Source organism: Salmo salar, chromosome ssa05 (assembly GCF_905237065.1).
Source record: "Salmo salar chromosome ssa05, Ssal_v3.1, whole genome shotgun sequence".
NCBI classification, from domain to species: Eukaryota; Metazoa; Chordata; class Actinopteri; order Salmoniformes; family Salmonidae; genus Salmo; species Salmo salar.
The window spans coordinates 72,951,045-72,968,203 of record NC_059446.1 but is presented as its reverse complement, the minus strand read 5'-3'; the positions used below and the strand labels follow the sequence as shown (position 1 = coordinate 72,968,203).

At 42.8% G+C, this 17,159-nt stretch overlaps 1 pseudogene; it reads left to right on the top strand.

Annotated features, from left to right (window-relative positions):
* LOC106605817 (voltage-dependent calcium channel gamma-4 subunit-like) overlaps nucleotides 1-17,159 on the top strand; it is a 43,399-nt pseudogene that overhangs the window by 18,658 nt on the left and 7,582 nt on the right.

The window sequence follows — 17,159 nt, the reverse complement described above, 5'->3', positions numbered from 1 at the left end:
CTGTCTCCCTCTCTCTCTCTCTCTCTCTCTCTCTCTGTCCTTCTCTCTCACGCTCAGTCCCTCTTTCTCTCTCTCTCTCTCTCTCTCTCTCTCAGTCCCACTCTCTCTCTCAGTCCCTCTCTCTCTGTCCATCGCTCTCTCTCTCTCAGTCCCCTTCTCTCTCTCATCCCTCTCTCAGTTCTTCTCTCTGTCTGTCTTTCTATCTCTCTCTCTCCCTCTCTTGCTCAGTCTCTCTCTCTCTCTCCCTCTCTTGCTCAGTCTCTCTCTCTCTCTTTCTCTCTCTCAGTCCCTCTCTCAGTCCCTCTCCGTTCATCTCTCTCTCTCTCTCTCTCTCTCTCTCTCTCTCTCTCTCTCTCTCTCTCTGTCCCTCTCTCTCTCTGTCCCTCTCTCAGTCTCTCTCTCTCTCTCTCAAATTCAAATTCAAATTCAAGCTGCTTTATTGGAATGAAAAACATTGTGTCAATATTGCCTAAGCAACAATGTATACAATATACATTGTAATAAAATTATAAACAATAACAAATTCTAATGTAAAATTGTAGTAAATAATAATACAAAATTAAATACAAAAATAACAACAATATAGTAGAAATGTAATAAATAAAAAGCTAAACATGGAAGATGAAACTATAACTAACTTATAACTAAATAACGGTCATCTTCACCATTACATCAGTACTACAACTACTATCGTCATTACTACTTCTACTACCACCACCATCATTAAACTGCTATCATTACCATTACCACCCATACTACTACTACCACCACCATTACTAAACTGCTATCATTACCATCACCCTACTACTCGTACCACTACTTTTTGGAATGATAAACAACAATAATAATGGTAATAAAAATAACAGTAATAACAATACTAGTAATAACAATAATAGTAATAATAAGTAAGTTACTGCTTACTATGCAGATGTTATTATTCAGAGTCCCTCAGGCTATGGCAGGCAAATACATATTTGGCTGCAAGAGGAGGCATTGCTCCTTCGCCCATGAGTATTTTAAGTTTTTCCTCTGGGTTTAATAAGTAAAAATTTTGAATAAATGTAGTCATTTCTGTGACTAATGAATCTCTTGGTGCAGAATATATATCACAGTAAAGGAGAAAGTGCATCTCTGTCTCTACCTCCCCTGTCGTGCAGTGACCACATACACGCTCCTCTTTGGGTAGCCATGTCTTTTTATGTCTGCCGGTTTCTACTGCCAATCGGTGGTCACTCAGCCTGTACTTGGTAAGGATCTGTCTCTGCTTCGTATCTCTGACAGAGTAGAGATAATCAGCCAATTCATATTCTCTGTTTAGGGTCAGATAGCAATTTAGTCGGCTTTGGGACTTTGTTTAGTTTTTCCAATGTTGTAAATATATTTTGTTTATTGGAATTATTTCTTTTGAAGCAGTGCTGGTGTCAGCTTGGTTGGTTAGGTCCAACACCAGCTGACTGAGAGGGCTCGTTTCTGGGCTCAGCTCTTGGGTTTGAAGTCCTTCAAATTGCAGACTTGAATTTGGACTTGAATTTAGATGTAGCCAAAATTTTAATGATCTTTTCTGTATTTTCATTATTACTGGAAAGCGGCCCAATTCTGCCCTACATGCATTAGTTGGTGTATTTCTCTGGACTTGTAGAATTTTCAGACAGAATTCTGCATGTAGGGCTTCAATTGGATGTTTGTCCCACATATTAAAGTCCAGTTTATTGAGTGGCCCCCAAACCTCACTTCCGTAAAGAGCTATTGGTAGAATTACACTGTCAAATATTTTGGCCCGAATTCTAATTGTGATGTTGATATTGAATAATTTCTTTTTTATTGCATACATTGCTCTGCAGGCTTTTTCTTTGAGTGCATTCACTGCCATATTAAAGTTTCCCGATGCAGATATGGTCAGACCAAGGTAGGAGTCATTTTTTGTGTGTTCAGTTATGGTGTTGTTCAGGGTGAATTTATATTTGTGTTTCTGACGTCTGTTTTTTTGTGGGGAAATCATGATTTTCGTTTTTTGGAAATTTACTGCCAGGACCTAATTATGGCAATATTGCTCTAGAATATTAATGTTCTGTTGAAGACCTTTGGTTGGTGATAGAAGTACCAAGTCATCAGCATATAGCAGGTATTTCACCTCTGTGTCAAGTAGTGTGAGTCCTGGGGCTGAAGAATGGTCCAACATGTCTGCTAATTCATTGATATAAATGTTGAAAAGATTTGGACTCAAACTGCAGCCTTGTCTCACACCTCAACGTTGTGAAAGGAATTCTGTTCTTTGGTTTTGGATTTTTATTGCACACTTGTTTTCTGTGTACATACATACACCTTACCACCAAGCCCACTTTGGAGAAATTTGTAGAATAGCCCTTTGTGCCAAATAGAATAAAATGCTTTTTTAAAGTCAATACGCAAGCAAAGGTTTTGCCATCTTTTTTTTGGTGGACGTGTTTATTAATTAGTGTGTGTAAGGTGTATATATGGTCAGTAGTGCGATGGTTAGGGAGAAAGCCAATTTGACATTTACTTATTACATTTTTTTTCTTGAAGAAAGGTTTGAATTCTTGAATTCAATTCAAAATCTCTCTCTCTCTCAGTCCTCTCTCTCTCTCTCTCTCTCTCTCTCAGTCCCTCTCTCTCTCTGTCCCTCTCTCTCTCTGTCCCTCTCTCACTCTTAGTCCCTCTCTCTCTCTCACTCCCTCTCTCTCACTCCCTCTCTCCGTTCATCTCTCTCTATCTTTCTCTCTCTCTCAGTCCCTCGCTCTATGCTGATCCAGACTTTGGAATTCAATGTTGCCATGGTAACAATGTTGAGTGCACCCTCTCTACTCTCCCCCTTTCTCACTCGTCTTATTCAGACCAGATCTGTTATTTCTAGCTCTATATTCAGATGCACCATTTGTATTCTATTCTATGTTATACTGGTATGAGAGTGGAATTGATAGGTTTTAGTGTTTTAGTTTTCTGTTATTTGTGTTTTTAGAACTTGACTTTATAACGTGACTTGTTGAAAGTCTGAACTTTCTGAGATGATCACAGTTTTTAGATAAACAGGCCTCATAACTGCACAGCTATAAACAACTAATGTTATCATCCTCCTTCTTCTTCTTGTCTTTCTTTGGCAGTAGCCCAACTACCATGTCCTCCTCAGTGACTGCTTCCTGTGAATAAGAGGACCAGAGCGAGAGCGTCCAATCACAATCAAGAGCCTCCACCAGCACATCTTTCCAGTGAGAGAGAGAGAAAGAGATAGAGGCCAAAGAGAGAGAGAGAGAAAACGAGTGCAGGAAGGAGAGGGGGAGAGAGTGAGAACAGTCGATGGATGCTGTCCGGATTGAGGGGACAGCGCATTCTTCATTAACGAGGAAAAGAAAGATTTCAAAATGGAGTCGAAGGATAGAAACTCGGCGGCAGGTAAGTCTTACCTCAGCTGATGTAAATGTATACCTTGGTAACGCAATGAGGTCCCACTTTACATCAAGTGGCACTATAATCAATGTATTTACGTGGTTATTACATAGGCAGGTACAGTGTAATTACATTGCAGGTACACATTGGTAATAGTACTTACAACTGTTATACTCGAGTGCGCTTTGCACAATTTCAAAGATTTATAAATGAAGTCACAATGGAGGTAAATGTGTAATCTAGAACAACAGTTCTAGCCTGGGGTGAGGTGAAGCCAAATAAAATACAAATGTTCAGATGTTATCGCAGGTGTAGAGAAAGGCTTATGTTCCTAGCTCCACCAGTGCAGTAATACCTAACAATAACAAAACAATACAGGCAAATCCCATAAATGTAAAGAAAGGAATGAAGAAATATGGAAATATTAGAACGAGCAATGTCAGAGTCCGGAATATAAATCTATATGTATATAATGGTGTGTATAGACATTATAGACAGTATATGAATAGAAAAGGTGGGTACAGCAGTAGTTGTATAGGATCAGCCTTGACTAGAATACAGAATATACATATGAAGTGGCTAAAACAGTATGTAAGCATTATTAACGTGACCAGTGTTCCATGACTATGTACATAGGGCAGCAGCCTCTAAGGTGCAGGGTAGAGTACCGAGGGGTAGCAGGTTAGTAACAGTCTCTAAGGTGCAGGGTAGAGTACCGAGGGGTAGCAGGTTAGTAACAGTCTCTAAGGTGCAGGGTAGAGTACCGAGGGGTAACAGGTTAGTAACAGTCTCTAAGGTGCAGGGTAGAGTACCGAGGGGTAGCAGGTTAGTAACAGTCTCTAAGGTGCAGGGTAGAGTACCGAGGGGTAGCTGGTTAGTAACAGTCTCTAAGGTGCAGGGTAGAGTACCGAGGGGTAGCAGGTTAGTAACAGTCTCTAAGGTGCAGGGTAGAGTACCGGGGGGTAGCAGGTTAGTAACAGTCTCTAAGGTGCAGGGTAGAGTACCGGGGGGTAGCAGGTTAGTAACAGTCTCTAAGGTGCAGGGTAGAGTACCGGGGGGTAGCCGGCTAGTAACAGTCTCTAAGGTGCAGGGTAGAGTACCGGGGGGTATCAGGTTAGTAACAGTCTCTAAGGTGCAGGGTAGAGTACCGGGGGTAGCAGGTTAGTAACAGTCTCTAAGGTGCAGGGTAGAGTACCGGGGGGTAGCAGGTTAGTAACAGTCTCTAAGGTGCAGGGTAGAGTACCGGGGGGTAGCCGGTTAGTAACAGTCTCTAAGGTGCAGGGTAGAGTACCGGGGGGTAGCAGGCTAGTAACAGTCTCTAAGGTGCAGGGTAGAGTACCGGGGGGTAGCAGGTTAGTAACAGTCTCTAAGGTGCAGGGTAGAGTACCGGGGGGTAGCTGGCTAGTAACAGTCTCTAAGGTGCAGGGTAGAGTACCGGGGGTAGCCGGCTAGTAACAGTCTCTAAGGTGCAGGGTAGAGTACCGGGGGGTAGCAGGTTAGTAACAGTCTCTAAGGTGCAGGGTAGAGTACCGGGGGGTAGCAGGTTAGTAACAGTCTCTAAGGTGCAGGGTAGAGTACCGGGGGGTAGCAGGTTAGTAACAGTCTCTAAGGTGCAGGGTAGAGTACCGGGGGGTAGCAGGTTAGTAACAGTCTCTAAGGTGCAGGGTAGAGTACCGGGGGTAGCAGGTTAGTAACAGTCTCTAAGGTGCAGGGTAGAGTACCGGGGGGTAGCAGGTTAGTAACAGTCTCTAAGGTGCAGGGTAGAGTACCGGGGGTAGCAGGTTAGTAACAGTCTCTAAGGTGCAGGGTAGAGTACCGGGGGTAGCCGGTTAGTAACAGTCTCTAAGGTGCAGGGTAGAGTACCGGGGGGTAGCAGGCTAGTAACAGTCTCTAAGGTGCAGGGTAGAGTACCGGGGGGGTAGCAGGTTAGTAACAGTCTCTAAGGTGCAGGGTAGAGTACCGGGGGGTAGCTGGCTAGTAACAGTCTCTAAGGTGCAGGGTAGAGTACCGGGGGGTAGCCGGCTAGTAACAGTCTCTAAGGTGCAGGGTAGAGTACCGGGGGGTAGCAGGTTAGTAACAGTCTCTAAGGTGCAGGGTAGAGTACCGGGGGGTAGCCGGTTAGTAACAGTCTCTAAGGTGCAGGGTAGAGTACCGGGGGTAGCAGGTTAGTAACAGTCTCTAAGGTGCAGGGTAGAGTACCGGGGGGGTAGCAGGTTAGTAACAGTCTCTAAGGTGCAGGGTAGAGTACCGGGGGTAGCAGGTTAGTAACAGTCTCTAAGGTGCAGGGTAGAGTACCGGGGGGTAGCAGGTTAGTAACAGTCTCTAAGGTGCAGGGTAGAGTACCGGGGGGTAGCAGGTTAGTAACAGTCTCTAAGGTGCAGGGTAGAGTACCGGGGGGTAGCAGGTTAGTAACAGTCTCTAAGGTGCAGGGTAGAGTATCGGGGGGGTAGCAGGTTAGTAACAGTCTCTAAGGTGCAGGGTAGAGTACCGGGGGGTAGCAGGTTAGTAACAGTCTCTAAGGTGCAGGGTAGGGGACCGGGGGGGTATCCGGCTAGTAACAGTCTCTAAGGTGCAGGGTTAGAGTACCGCGGGGGTAGCAGGTTAGTAACAGTCTCTAAGGTGCAGGGTAGAGTAGCGGGGGGTAGCAGGTTAGTAACAGTCTCTAAGGTGCAGGGTAGAGTCCCGGGGGGTAGCAGGTTAGAGTACCGGGGGGTAGCTGGTTAGTAACAGTCTTTAAGGTGCAGGGTAGAGTACCGGGGGGTAGCAGGTTAGTAACAGTCTCTAAGGTGCAGGGTAGAGTACCGGGGGGTAGCTGGCTAGTAACAGTCTCTAAGGTGCAGGGTAGAGTACCGGGGGGTAGCAGGTTAGTAACAGTCTCTAAGGTGCAGGGTAGAGTACCGGGGGGTGGCCGGCTAGTAACAGTGACTAAAGTTCAGGGCAAGGTGCTGGGCAGAGGCCTATGTAACCATCATGTAAATGCACAGGTTTTAGCACCACTTCATGTACAAGGGGACCAGAGGGGTATACTATGGTGATGTTGGAGGTAAGAAGAGGATAGGAACACTGATACTGTATAGGATTGATTGTATAAGCCTAAATGGTTGATTGATTGATTAATTGATTGATTGAGTTGCGACAATGAAGATTTCCTGTTGAGTCTTGCTTTGTTCCTGTATGTGCTGATGTTGCTGCTGTTCCTGCGCTGTGATTATGTATATTGAGTTGTGTGTGTGTGTGTGTGTGTGTGTGTGTGTGTGTGTGTGTGTGTGTGTGTGTGTGTGTGTGTGTGTGTGTGTGTGTGTGTGTGTGTGTGTGTGTGTGTGTTCTGTCTCATCGAGTGTGTTGTGTATTCTGCGCTAGCCCTGTCTATGCTGATTATGTGGGGGAGAGAGTGGTGTCATGGTCATGAATATGGAGCACATTGAGATTCTCAGTGTAATTTGTTGTGTTCACCATCAATTCCTTCCTGTTAAGACGAGTCAGCAGTATCGTCCAACTCCCCTTCCAAGGACACCTCATATAACCACTTATACCCCTCCTCTCTCTGTCTCTTTCTTTCTCTCTGCATCTCTCGCTGCCTCTCTTTCTCTCTCTCGGCATCTCTCTTTGCCTCTTTCTCTCTCTCTTTCTCTCTCTCTCTGCCTCTCTCTCTGCCTCTTTCTTTCTCTCTGCCTCTCTCTCTCTGCCTCTTTCTTTCTCTCTGCCTCTTTCTCTCTCTGTCTCTCTCTCTGCCTCTTTCTTTCTCTCTGCCTCTCTCTCTGCCTCTCTCTCTGCCGCTTTCTCTCTCTCTCTCTGCCTCTTTCTCTGCATCTTTCTCTCTCTCTGCCTCTCTCTCTGCCTCTCTCTCTGCCTCTTTCTCTCTCTGCCTCTTTCTCTCTCTGCCTCTCTCCCTGCCTCTTTCTCTCTCTCTGCCTCTTTCTCTGCCTCTTTCTCTCTTTCTCTGTCTCTGCCTCTTTCTCTCTCTCTCTGCCTCTTTCTCTCTCTCTTTCTCTCTTTCTGCCTCTTTCTCGCTCTCTGCCTCTTTCTCTCTCTGCGTCTCTCTCTCTGCCTATTTCTCTCTCGCTTTCTTTCTCTCTGCCTCTTTCTCGCTCTCTGCCTCTTTCTCTCTCTGCGTCTCTATCTCTGTCTCTTTCTCTCTCTGCCTCTTTCTCTCTGCCTCTTTCGCTCTCTGCCTCTTTCTCTCTGCCTCTTTCTCTCTCTGCCTCTTTCTCTCTCTGCCTCTTTCTCTCTCTCTCTCTGCATCTCTCTCTGCCTCTTTCTCTCCCTCTGCATCTCTCTCTGCCTCTCTCTCTCTCTTTCTCTCTCTCTGCCTCTCTCTCTGTCTCTTTCTCTCTCTCTCTTTCTCTCTCTCTGCATCTGTCTCTGCATCTCTTTTTTCTGTCCATCCCTTTTTCATTCTCTCTCCTCCCTCTCCCTCAACTCCCCTTTCTCCCTTTTTCTATCTCATCTGTTCCTCTCTTGTCTCTACTGCACTTCTTCTCCTTCTTCCTCCCTCCACCTTTCTCATCCCTTTTCTATTTCTCACTTTTCTTCCTCCTTGTCCCTTCTCTACTTCTCATCCCTCCCCTCCCTCTCTCTCTCCTCCTCCTCTGCCCTCCTCTCTAGGGATGGTTTGTGAGAAGGGGATCCAGATCCTCCTCACCACCGTGGGGGCCTTTGCAGCCTTCTGCCTGATGACGGTTTCTATAGGGACGGACTACTGGCTGTACTCCCGCGCCTCCATCTGCAACAGCACCCGCAACCACTCGGATGACCCCCACAACAAGGACAAGAAGGACCCCGGAGCCCTCACCCACTCTGGCCTCTGGAGGATCTGCTGCCTGGAAGGTAGGCTACTGAAATGCTACTGAGACACCATCTTGGATCTGTGGGTGGAGTGGGAGAGGATGGATAGAGGGTAAACGGAGGCATGTGGGGATCTTGTATCTGTGTGTGTGTGTGTGATGTTGGAGGGGATGAGTTAGGACTGTTTCCATTTGAGCCTTTTGTCCTAATGTCCTTTCTAGATTTAAAGGTGCGCTATGCAGAAATCCTTCCACCATTTCCTGGTTGCTAAAATTCGAATAGTTCTCCTAATTTCAGTTTATGTGACAAAACAGGCAGGTATAGTGTAGAGAATCATTGTACAATCTAAACCGCTGTGAAATATATTTTCCATTACCCAAAAATATTGTATTTTCAGCTGTTTGAAGCTGGTGTACAAAACCGAAAGTAAAACACGCAAAAATGAAACTTAAGAATGGGGAGCATAGAAATTGCTCATATAGTACAGATCTACCACTTCTTACTTTACTGACTTTATTGTCCCCATGGGGAAATTTTGTTGCAGTGTCATGTACACGTTTAAAGTGTTGTTTAAATACAAAGCAAATTGACAATACAACTTCCATAACAGTTACATACCAATAAAAAGAGACAAGCCTGCTGGCCTTACTGTGTCGATAGGAACATTAGCCCGAGCTATTAAGGAGGGATATCACACCTGGCACAAATTATTGTCTAGTTCTGTTTTTCCTGCCGACGGGTGCCCTATACCTGTGCCCAGAGGGGAGTAGTACAAAGTCCGGGTACAGGGGGTGGCTTGATTTTAGACTTGCTTTCAATGAGAATGGCAGATCTATAACTCACATTTCTATGTGAATTTGTTTGGGTCACCCAAAAAGTTACATATTGCAGTTTTTAAGAGATTCGATACTATAAATACTATGTATAATATATTGAATGTAATAGTAATAGTTGGTAAAAGCTGGTAATAGTTGGTAATAGCTGGTAATAGCTGGTAATAGCTGGTAAACGTTGGTAATAGCTGGTAATAGTTGCTAATAGGTGGTAATAGTTGGTAATAGTTGATAATAGCTGGTAAAAGTTGGTAATAGCTGGTAATAGGTGGTAATGGTTGGTAATAGTTGCTAATTGTTGCTAATAGGTGATAATAGTTGGTAATAGTTGGTAATAGTTGGTAATAGCTGGTAAAAGCTGGTAATAGCTGATAAATAGGTGGTAATAGCTGGTAATAGTTGGTGATAGCTGATAATAGTTGGTATGATCAAAGTAAGGACTGTGGCCATTTTGGATCTAATGCAATACCATTGCAGACCTCATGTCTGTGTCCTAATGCACTACCTGCAGTGTTGCTGTCTTGTGAGATGGAAAGGAATAAGGACTGATTGGAATGGACGCTCAGAGTTGATGTTGTGCAGTTTTTTGTGTCAGATGAGAGTGAATGGATGGTATGTTACCATATGTTTCAGTGGAATTATGTAGTCAGCAGTGCTGCCGTTAAAGTCATTATAATGTGAAGCAATGCACATGCTGAGTTTATGAGCTCCTTGGAAAATCTGGAACGTGGAAATGCTGGAAGAGGAAACTCCTAGGCTTTCCCAGTGGACTGATGTTTCTGTTTAATGATTTCCAAAGAGCATCAAATCAATTGTTATTGGTCACATACACGTGTTTATCAGATTTTATTGCGGGTGTAGTGAAATGCTTGTGCTTCTAGTTCCGACAATGCAGCAGTATCTAACAAGCAATATCTAATAATTTCACAACATATACCCAATACACACTAAGTAAAGGAATGGAATTTAGAATATATAAATATATGGACGAGCAATGTCAGAGTGGCATACACTGCATGCACAATTATTAGGCAAATTGTATTCCTCGGGATTCATTTTGTTGTTGAATAAACACAATGCTCGCAGTCAATCCAAAATGTTATTGAACCTCAAACCTGAATGTTTAACAAAGGAAAAGTGAGTTTTTGTCACAACGTCCACAGAAGGTGGCGCCTCTCTCCGGTCGGGCGGCGCTCGGTGGTCATCGTCACCGGCCTACTAGCTGCCACAGATCCATGTTTCGGTGACTGTTAGTTATGTCTGTTTGTTGTCTGCACCTGTTCCTTGTTTGTAATTAGGGGGGGTATTTAGTTTGTCTGTTTGGTTTGGGGATTTGTGCGGGATTGTTGCTTGTTATGTTTTAAGTTGTGGCCAGGATTTATTTATGTATTAGACTACGCCGCGTACTATTTAGGTTTTAGGGTTGCCGGGCTGCGCCCCGTCTATTTTTGTATTTTGGAGCTGTTCTCCTGCCTTATTGGGATTCTGCACCCTGCTTTGTTGCGGCATTTTTGTTTATAGATTATTAAACGTTTTGTTCAACGGACCTCCGTCTCCTGCGCTTGACTTCACCCCTTTTCCTGCCATCGAAACGTGACAGTTTTGTCTTTCTCAGGGAAATATATAAGTGTGCAGAATTATTAGGCAACTAAATTACAAAAATAATTTCTCTCTTGTTTATTCTCAATTTTTAGAGTAAGTGTAACAGATAAGTAACACAAAATGACAATTATATAACCTTTTTGGCCTTTCAGTGACCAATATAGCCACCCTTATTTTCAATAACTGCCATGAGCCTTCCATCCATGGAGTCTGTCAGTTTCTTGATCTGTTCACGATCAATTTTCGCTGAAGCAGCAACCACAGCCTCCCAAATGCTGTTCAAAAAGGTGTATTGTCTTCTATCACTGTAAATCTCACGTTTGAGAAGGGCCCACAAGTTCTCAATAGGATTTAAGTCAGGTGAGGAAGGGGGCCAGGTCATTATTCAGGCATCTTTGAGGCCCTTGCTGGCTAGCCAAGCAGTGGAGTACTTGGATGCATGTGATGGAGCATTGTCCTGCATAAAGATCATGGCCTTCTAGAATGCTGAGGACTTCTTCCTGTACCACTGTTTGACGAAAGAATCTTCCAGAAACTGGCAGTAGGTTTGGGAGTTGAGTTTCAGTCCATCTTCAACCCGAAAAGGTCCAACTACCTCATCCTCAATGATAGCAGCCCATACCAGTACCCCTCCTTCACCTTGCTGGCACCTGACTCAAAGTGGTGCCCTGTGTCCATTACTGATCCAGCCACGGGCCCATCCATTTGGTCCATCAAGAGTCACTTTCATTTCATCTGTCCATAAAACCTTTGAAAAATCTGTCTTCAGTTATTTCTTTGCCCAATCTTGACGCTTCAACTTGTGAATCTTATTCAGTGGTGGTCTTGTTTCAGTCTTCTTGACCTTGGCCATGTCTCTGAGCACTTGACACCTTGTACTTCTCAACACTCCAGGTGGGTTGCAGTTCTGGAATACGGTGGCACTGGAGGATAATGGGTTCCTGGTAGTTTGACGTTTAATTCTTCTCAAGTCTTTTGCAGTTAATTTGCGCCTTTTCTTCCCCATGCGTTTTTTGCGCCCCAGTTGACTATTCGCAACAAAACGTTTGAATGTCCGGTGGTCACACCTCAATAGTTTAGCTATTTAAAGAGTGTCGCATCCGTCTGAAAGGCATTTTACATTTTTGGCTTTTCAGTGTCAGTTAAAAAAAATGTTGGGCCCATTTTACCTGAGGTAATGAGTCTGCCTAATAATTATGCACACCTTGATATAAGGTGTTATTCACTTTCGCCACACCCTCCCTCATTACACAAATACATATCACCTGAAAATGATTAAATCCAATAAGCATTCAAGTTTATATGGTTTGGAGTTTGAAAATGTGAATAGAAACAATGATAAGATCAGAATACTCACTTGCCTAATAATTGTGCACGCAGTGTAGATTAAGATACAGTAGAATAGTATAGAATACAGTATATTTACTACCGTTTCAAAGTTTGGGGTAACTTAGAACTGTCCTTGTTTTTGAAGGAAAAGCACATTTACTGTCCATCAAAATAACATCATATTGATCAGAAATACAGAAATACAGAAATACAGTGTAGACATGGTTAATGTTGTAAATGACTATTGTAGCTGGAAATTTAAAGTTTTATTAAGTTTTCTTGTTTTTCAATCAACCAACAAAACACATTCCACATTCACAGATGTGACATACTTAAAAAAAAAAAAAAATATATATATATATATATATATATATATATATATATATATATATATATATATATATATAATCATAATAATATATTTTTTAAAATTATAATAATAATAAATTAAAATTAAAATATATATATATATTATATATACATACACACAAAGAATAATTATTAAAAAATAAATATATATATAAAACTTGCAGCAGCACTATCAAGGTTCTTCTTAGCTATTTCCGGCCTTAGCTGAGACGACGAGCAAATAATTAGTTTTTAGATTTTACAGCACCTTACACAACATGTATCTGCTCATTTCCCTAATCACCCCATTCACTCTGTCCAATTTGAAGTAGTGGAGACCAGAGTCTATCAAACTTGGGCTGTCTCCTGCAGAGGTCATAAGTGAGCTTTTCAAGAGGGAGAAAGTCAACAATCTGGTCAATCTACATTTTAAATGTAGGAGAGGTATTAGAGGCCCACAATAGAAGAATACATTTCTTAGCAAAGTATGTAATAGTCATCAGCAAATTTTCTCTGTCATGATCAAGAACAAAGTCCTGCTGGGCATTAAGAAGATAGATACACGGGGTCATATCAAACTGTACATCTAGTATTTTCTGTGCAGCAGTATGTATAGATTGCCAAAATCTGGCAATCTCTCTACAGCTCCAAAATACATGCATATAGGTTCCACTTTCAGAGGTACATCTTTTACAGTTAGGAGAAATGTCTGTTTTCATTCTATGGAGTCTCAAAGGAGTGTAATAAAATGTGTACAAAAATGTGTAATTAGAGTCTTTCATTTTTACATTAGTAGAGGAGCAGTATACCCTGTCGCAAACCTCCACCCATAACTCATCACTGATAGTCAGACCAAGGTCCTTTTCCCAGATTATTTTCAAAGGAGTAAAGGAGGAGCCCCCTTTCTCAGAAAGGAGTCTATAGATATAGGAGACTTTGCCTTTAATGGATTGTGCTGTAGCAAGAGGGGTTTCAACTTCATTCAACTGAGTTCTAAACCTCCTCTTGGAAGTAAATGACGAAATGACATGTCTAATTTGAAGATTTGAAAAAAAATGGGATCTTGGCACATTGAATTCACTGCAGAGCTCTTGAAAGGATTTCAGTGTAGTGGTTTTCTGATGAAATAGGTCTGAAAAGGTCCTGATTCCTAGAGTATGCCAAAGATTAAAGTTGGCATCCCTCAGGGCTTTTGGCAAGTCTGGGTTGCCTACTATAGGCGAGTGAGAACATGTTTGGGAGGAAATGCCCAGGTATTTCTTACAGTCTCTCCACGCTAGTAGGGTGCTGTAAATCAAAGGTTTTGGCTATGTTGCCCATTTCACTAAAGTTATTAATGAATATAATTGAGTTTACGGGCAATGAACCACAGGATTGGGCTTCTATCTGAATCCACATTGACTCTTGTCTGTTTGTGATCCATGTTAGCATGTTGCGGATTTGGGCAGACCAGTAGTACAATTGAAGGGAGGGAAGGGCAAGACCACCCTTAGGTTCAGGTTTAGATAGAGTGGAGAACTTGATCCCAGGTTTTTTATTGCCCCATATAAATTTGGTGATGCTTTGGTTAGTTGTTTTGAAAAAGGAAACTGGGAGATAGCATGGGAGCATCTGAAATAGTTCAGTCTAGGGAGGATGTTCATACGTATGACATTAATTCTTCCTACTAAGCTAATTGGGAGGGAGATCCAGGTTTGGAGATCGTTCTTGATTCGATCCAGGAGTGGAAGATCATTTTCCTTGAAAAGGCTATTCAGATCTGGTGTTATGAAGATCCCAAGGTATTGAAAACCCTGGGTCTTCCATTGGAATGGACATAGTGTCTTCATAGAGCTGGTGAGTGTAATATTGAGAGGGCAGACAGTGGATTTGTTAAAATGTATCTTATAACCTGAAAACTTGCCATACTGAGCAATTGTGTCTAAAATGGGAGGGAGGGATTTCTCAGGGTTGGATATGTAGAGCAAGACATCATCCACGTAGAGCGAAATCTTGTGCTGCAGGCCGCCTGCAGAAACACCCATAATACTTGGATTGCTCCTTATCAACTCTGCCAGAGGCTCCGCCCCCAACAAGTAGAGCAGGGGGGACAGCGAGCACCCTCGTCTTGTGCCCCATCCCAAAGGGAATCTGTCAGAGTTCAGTCTGTTTGTAGTCACCATGGCATTTGGATGAGAGTATAGTGATTTGATCCATTTAATAAAGTTTGGGCCCATATTGAACTTTTCTAAGACTGAGAACAGAAAGCTCCACTCCATCCTGTCGAACGCCTTCTCAGCATCCAGTGAAGCCAGCAGGACAGGGGTCTTCTGTGCGTTTACTTGATCAATAATATCAAAAAGACGGCGAATGTTATCAGAAGAGTATCTATCTCTAATAAATCCAGTTTGGTCCGCTTTTATTAAGAAGAAGAGTGTTTAGTCTTTTGGCGAGCAATTTGGTAATTATTTTGTAGTCGAAATCCAACAAGCTTATGGGTGGGAAGGATGAGCAGGATAGAGGGTCCTTGTCTTTTTTGAGCAACACTGTAATGCGAGCTGTGTGCATTGAGTCTGGGAGAACTCCGTTTTTGAAAAAAATCCTCCAGCATTGGCATGAAAATAGGGCTAAGCTGGGGCCAAAAAGCTTTATAGAACTCTCTTGGGAATCCATCTGGGCCTGGGGACTTATTAGGTGGCATGGAGGTAATTGCCTCCAGGACCTCCTCAGGAGTGAAGGGGGAGTTGAGATCTTCTTGGTCGGTCTCTGATAATTTAGGTAGCGAGAATCCCTCTAGGAAGGAGTGGAGTTCTGCCTCCGTATGTTTTCTCTCAGAGGTATATAGTTTGCAGTAAAAATCATGAAAAGTTAAATGTATCTTTTTGGGGTCATATGTGACCTCGTCCTCTACTGTTCGGATAGCTATGATTGTACGCTCTGACTGCTCTTTTTTAATTGGTAAGCAAGCAATCTACTAGGCCTATTGCTATACTCATGGTATTTCTGTTTAGTAAAGAAACCTTTTTTTATCTCCCAAGTATAGTCCAAGTTCAGTTTGGCAATTGCTGCTTTAAGTTGACTCCAGGAGGTGCTGTCTGGGGATTGTTTATGTACTTTTTCACAGCGTTCCAGCTCCCTCTCAAGATCTACCCTGTGTGCTTCCATTGCTTTTTTCTTAGAGGACACATCTGCAATTAGATGACCTCTTAGTGTGGTTTTAGCAGCGTCGCACATTGTGGCCGGAGAAACAGGAGAATCTTTGTTGTCTTGTGTGTAGTTGTCTATCCATGTAGTTACCAATGTATGGAACGCTTCGTTTGATAACATAAAGGTGTTGAATTTCCAGCTCTTTGACCTCGGGATGTTTTTGCAGAGGTCAAAGCGGAGGTGGACAAAGGCGTGATCTGAAAGTGCTATGGGTCCGATTGTGCACGTGGCTGAATTTATGAAACTCTTTGGGATAAAAATGTAATCTATACGGGAGTAGGTGTTATGGACATTAGAGTAGTATGCATAGTCCATAGATGAGCTATTAGTCTCTCTCCAGATATCTATCAGTCCCATCTCTTTAGTAAGAAAGTTCAACATCTTTGCAGATCTAGGACTTGTGGTGGGGATTTGAGATGATTTGTCTAGGGTTGGGTTGAGGGTACAATTAAAATCTCTGGCCACCACGCCAAAGGAAACACAATGCTCATTGAACAGGGTTATCATTTTTGACATGAAAGCAGGTGTATCTGTGTTAGGGGCGTATATGTTTAAGATAGTAATTGGTTGTCCATACAGTGACCCAGTTATCAAAATAAATCTCCCCTCGAATAGCTACATAGGCCCATTATCAGCAACCATCACTCCTGTGTTCCAATGGCACATTGTGTTAGCTAATCCAAGTTTATCATTTTAAAAGGCTAATTGATCATTAGAAAACCCTTTTGCAATTATGTTAGCACAGCTGAAAACTGTTGTTCTGATTAAAGAAGCAATAAAACTGGCCTTCTTTAGTCTAGTTCAGTATCTGGAGCATCATCATTTGTGGGTTTCGATTACAGGCTCAAAATGGCCAGAAACAAAGACCTTTCTTCTGAAACTCGTCAGTCTATTCTTGTTCTGAGAAAAAAAGGCTATTCCATGCGAGAAATGTCAAAGAAACTGAAGATCTCGTACAATGCTGTGTACTACTCCCTTCACAGAACAGCACAAACTGGCTCTAACCAGAATAGAAAGAGGAGTGGGAGGCCCTGGTGCACAACTGAGCAAGAGGACAAATACATTAGAGTGTCTAGTTTGAGAAACAGACGCCTCACACGTCTTCAACTAGCAGCTTTATTAAATAGTACCTGCAAAACACCAGTCTCAACATCAACAGTGAAGAGGCGACTCCGGGATGCTGGCCTTCTAGGCAGAGTTGGAAAGAAAAAGCCATATCTCAGACTGGCCAATAAAAAGAAAAGATTAAGAAGGGAAAAAGAACACAGATACTGGACAGAGGAACTCTGCCTGGAAGGCCAGCATCCCGGAGCCGCCTCTTCACTGTTGATGTGATACTGTCTGAACTGTATCTGTGCAGAGAGCTAGTACAGTACAGCCACTTCATCTATCAATACTGGATGTTTGTGAAGATTGTAATTTCTACCCTTCAAATGAATATGTCATAAGGATACCACTTCATCCCTGAACTAAGGATGACTCCAGTGGTGAAGTAGGTAACAGGAGCTGATGGTCTAGATGTACAGTATACAGTGGTTGTATTCCTCATGTTCCATGGTGTCAGCAGATCAGGAAGTTGAAATCACCTGAAAAGAACCCCTCTCATCTCACCCCATTCCTTCCATCACTGTCTTTAATTTATAACCTACCTTACACGCATCACCCACTAGCACT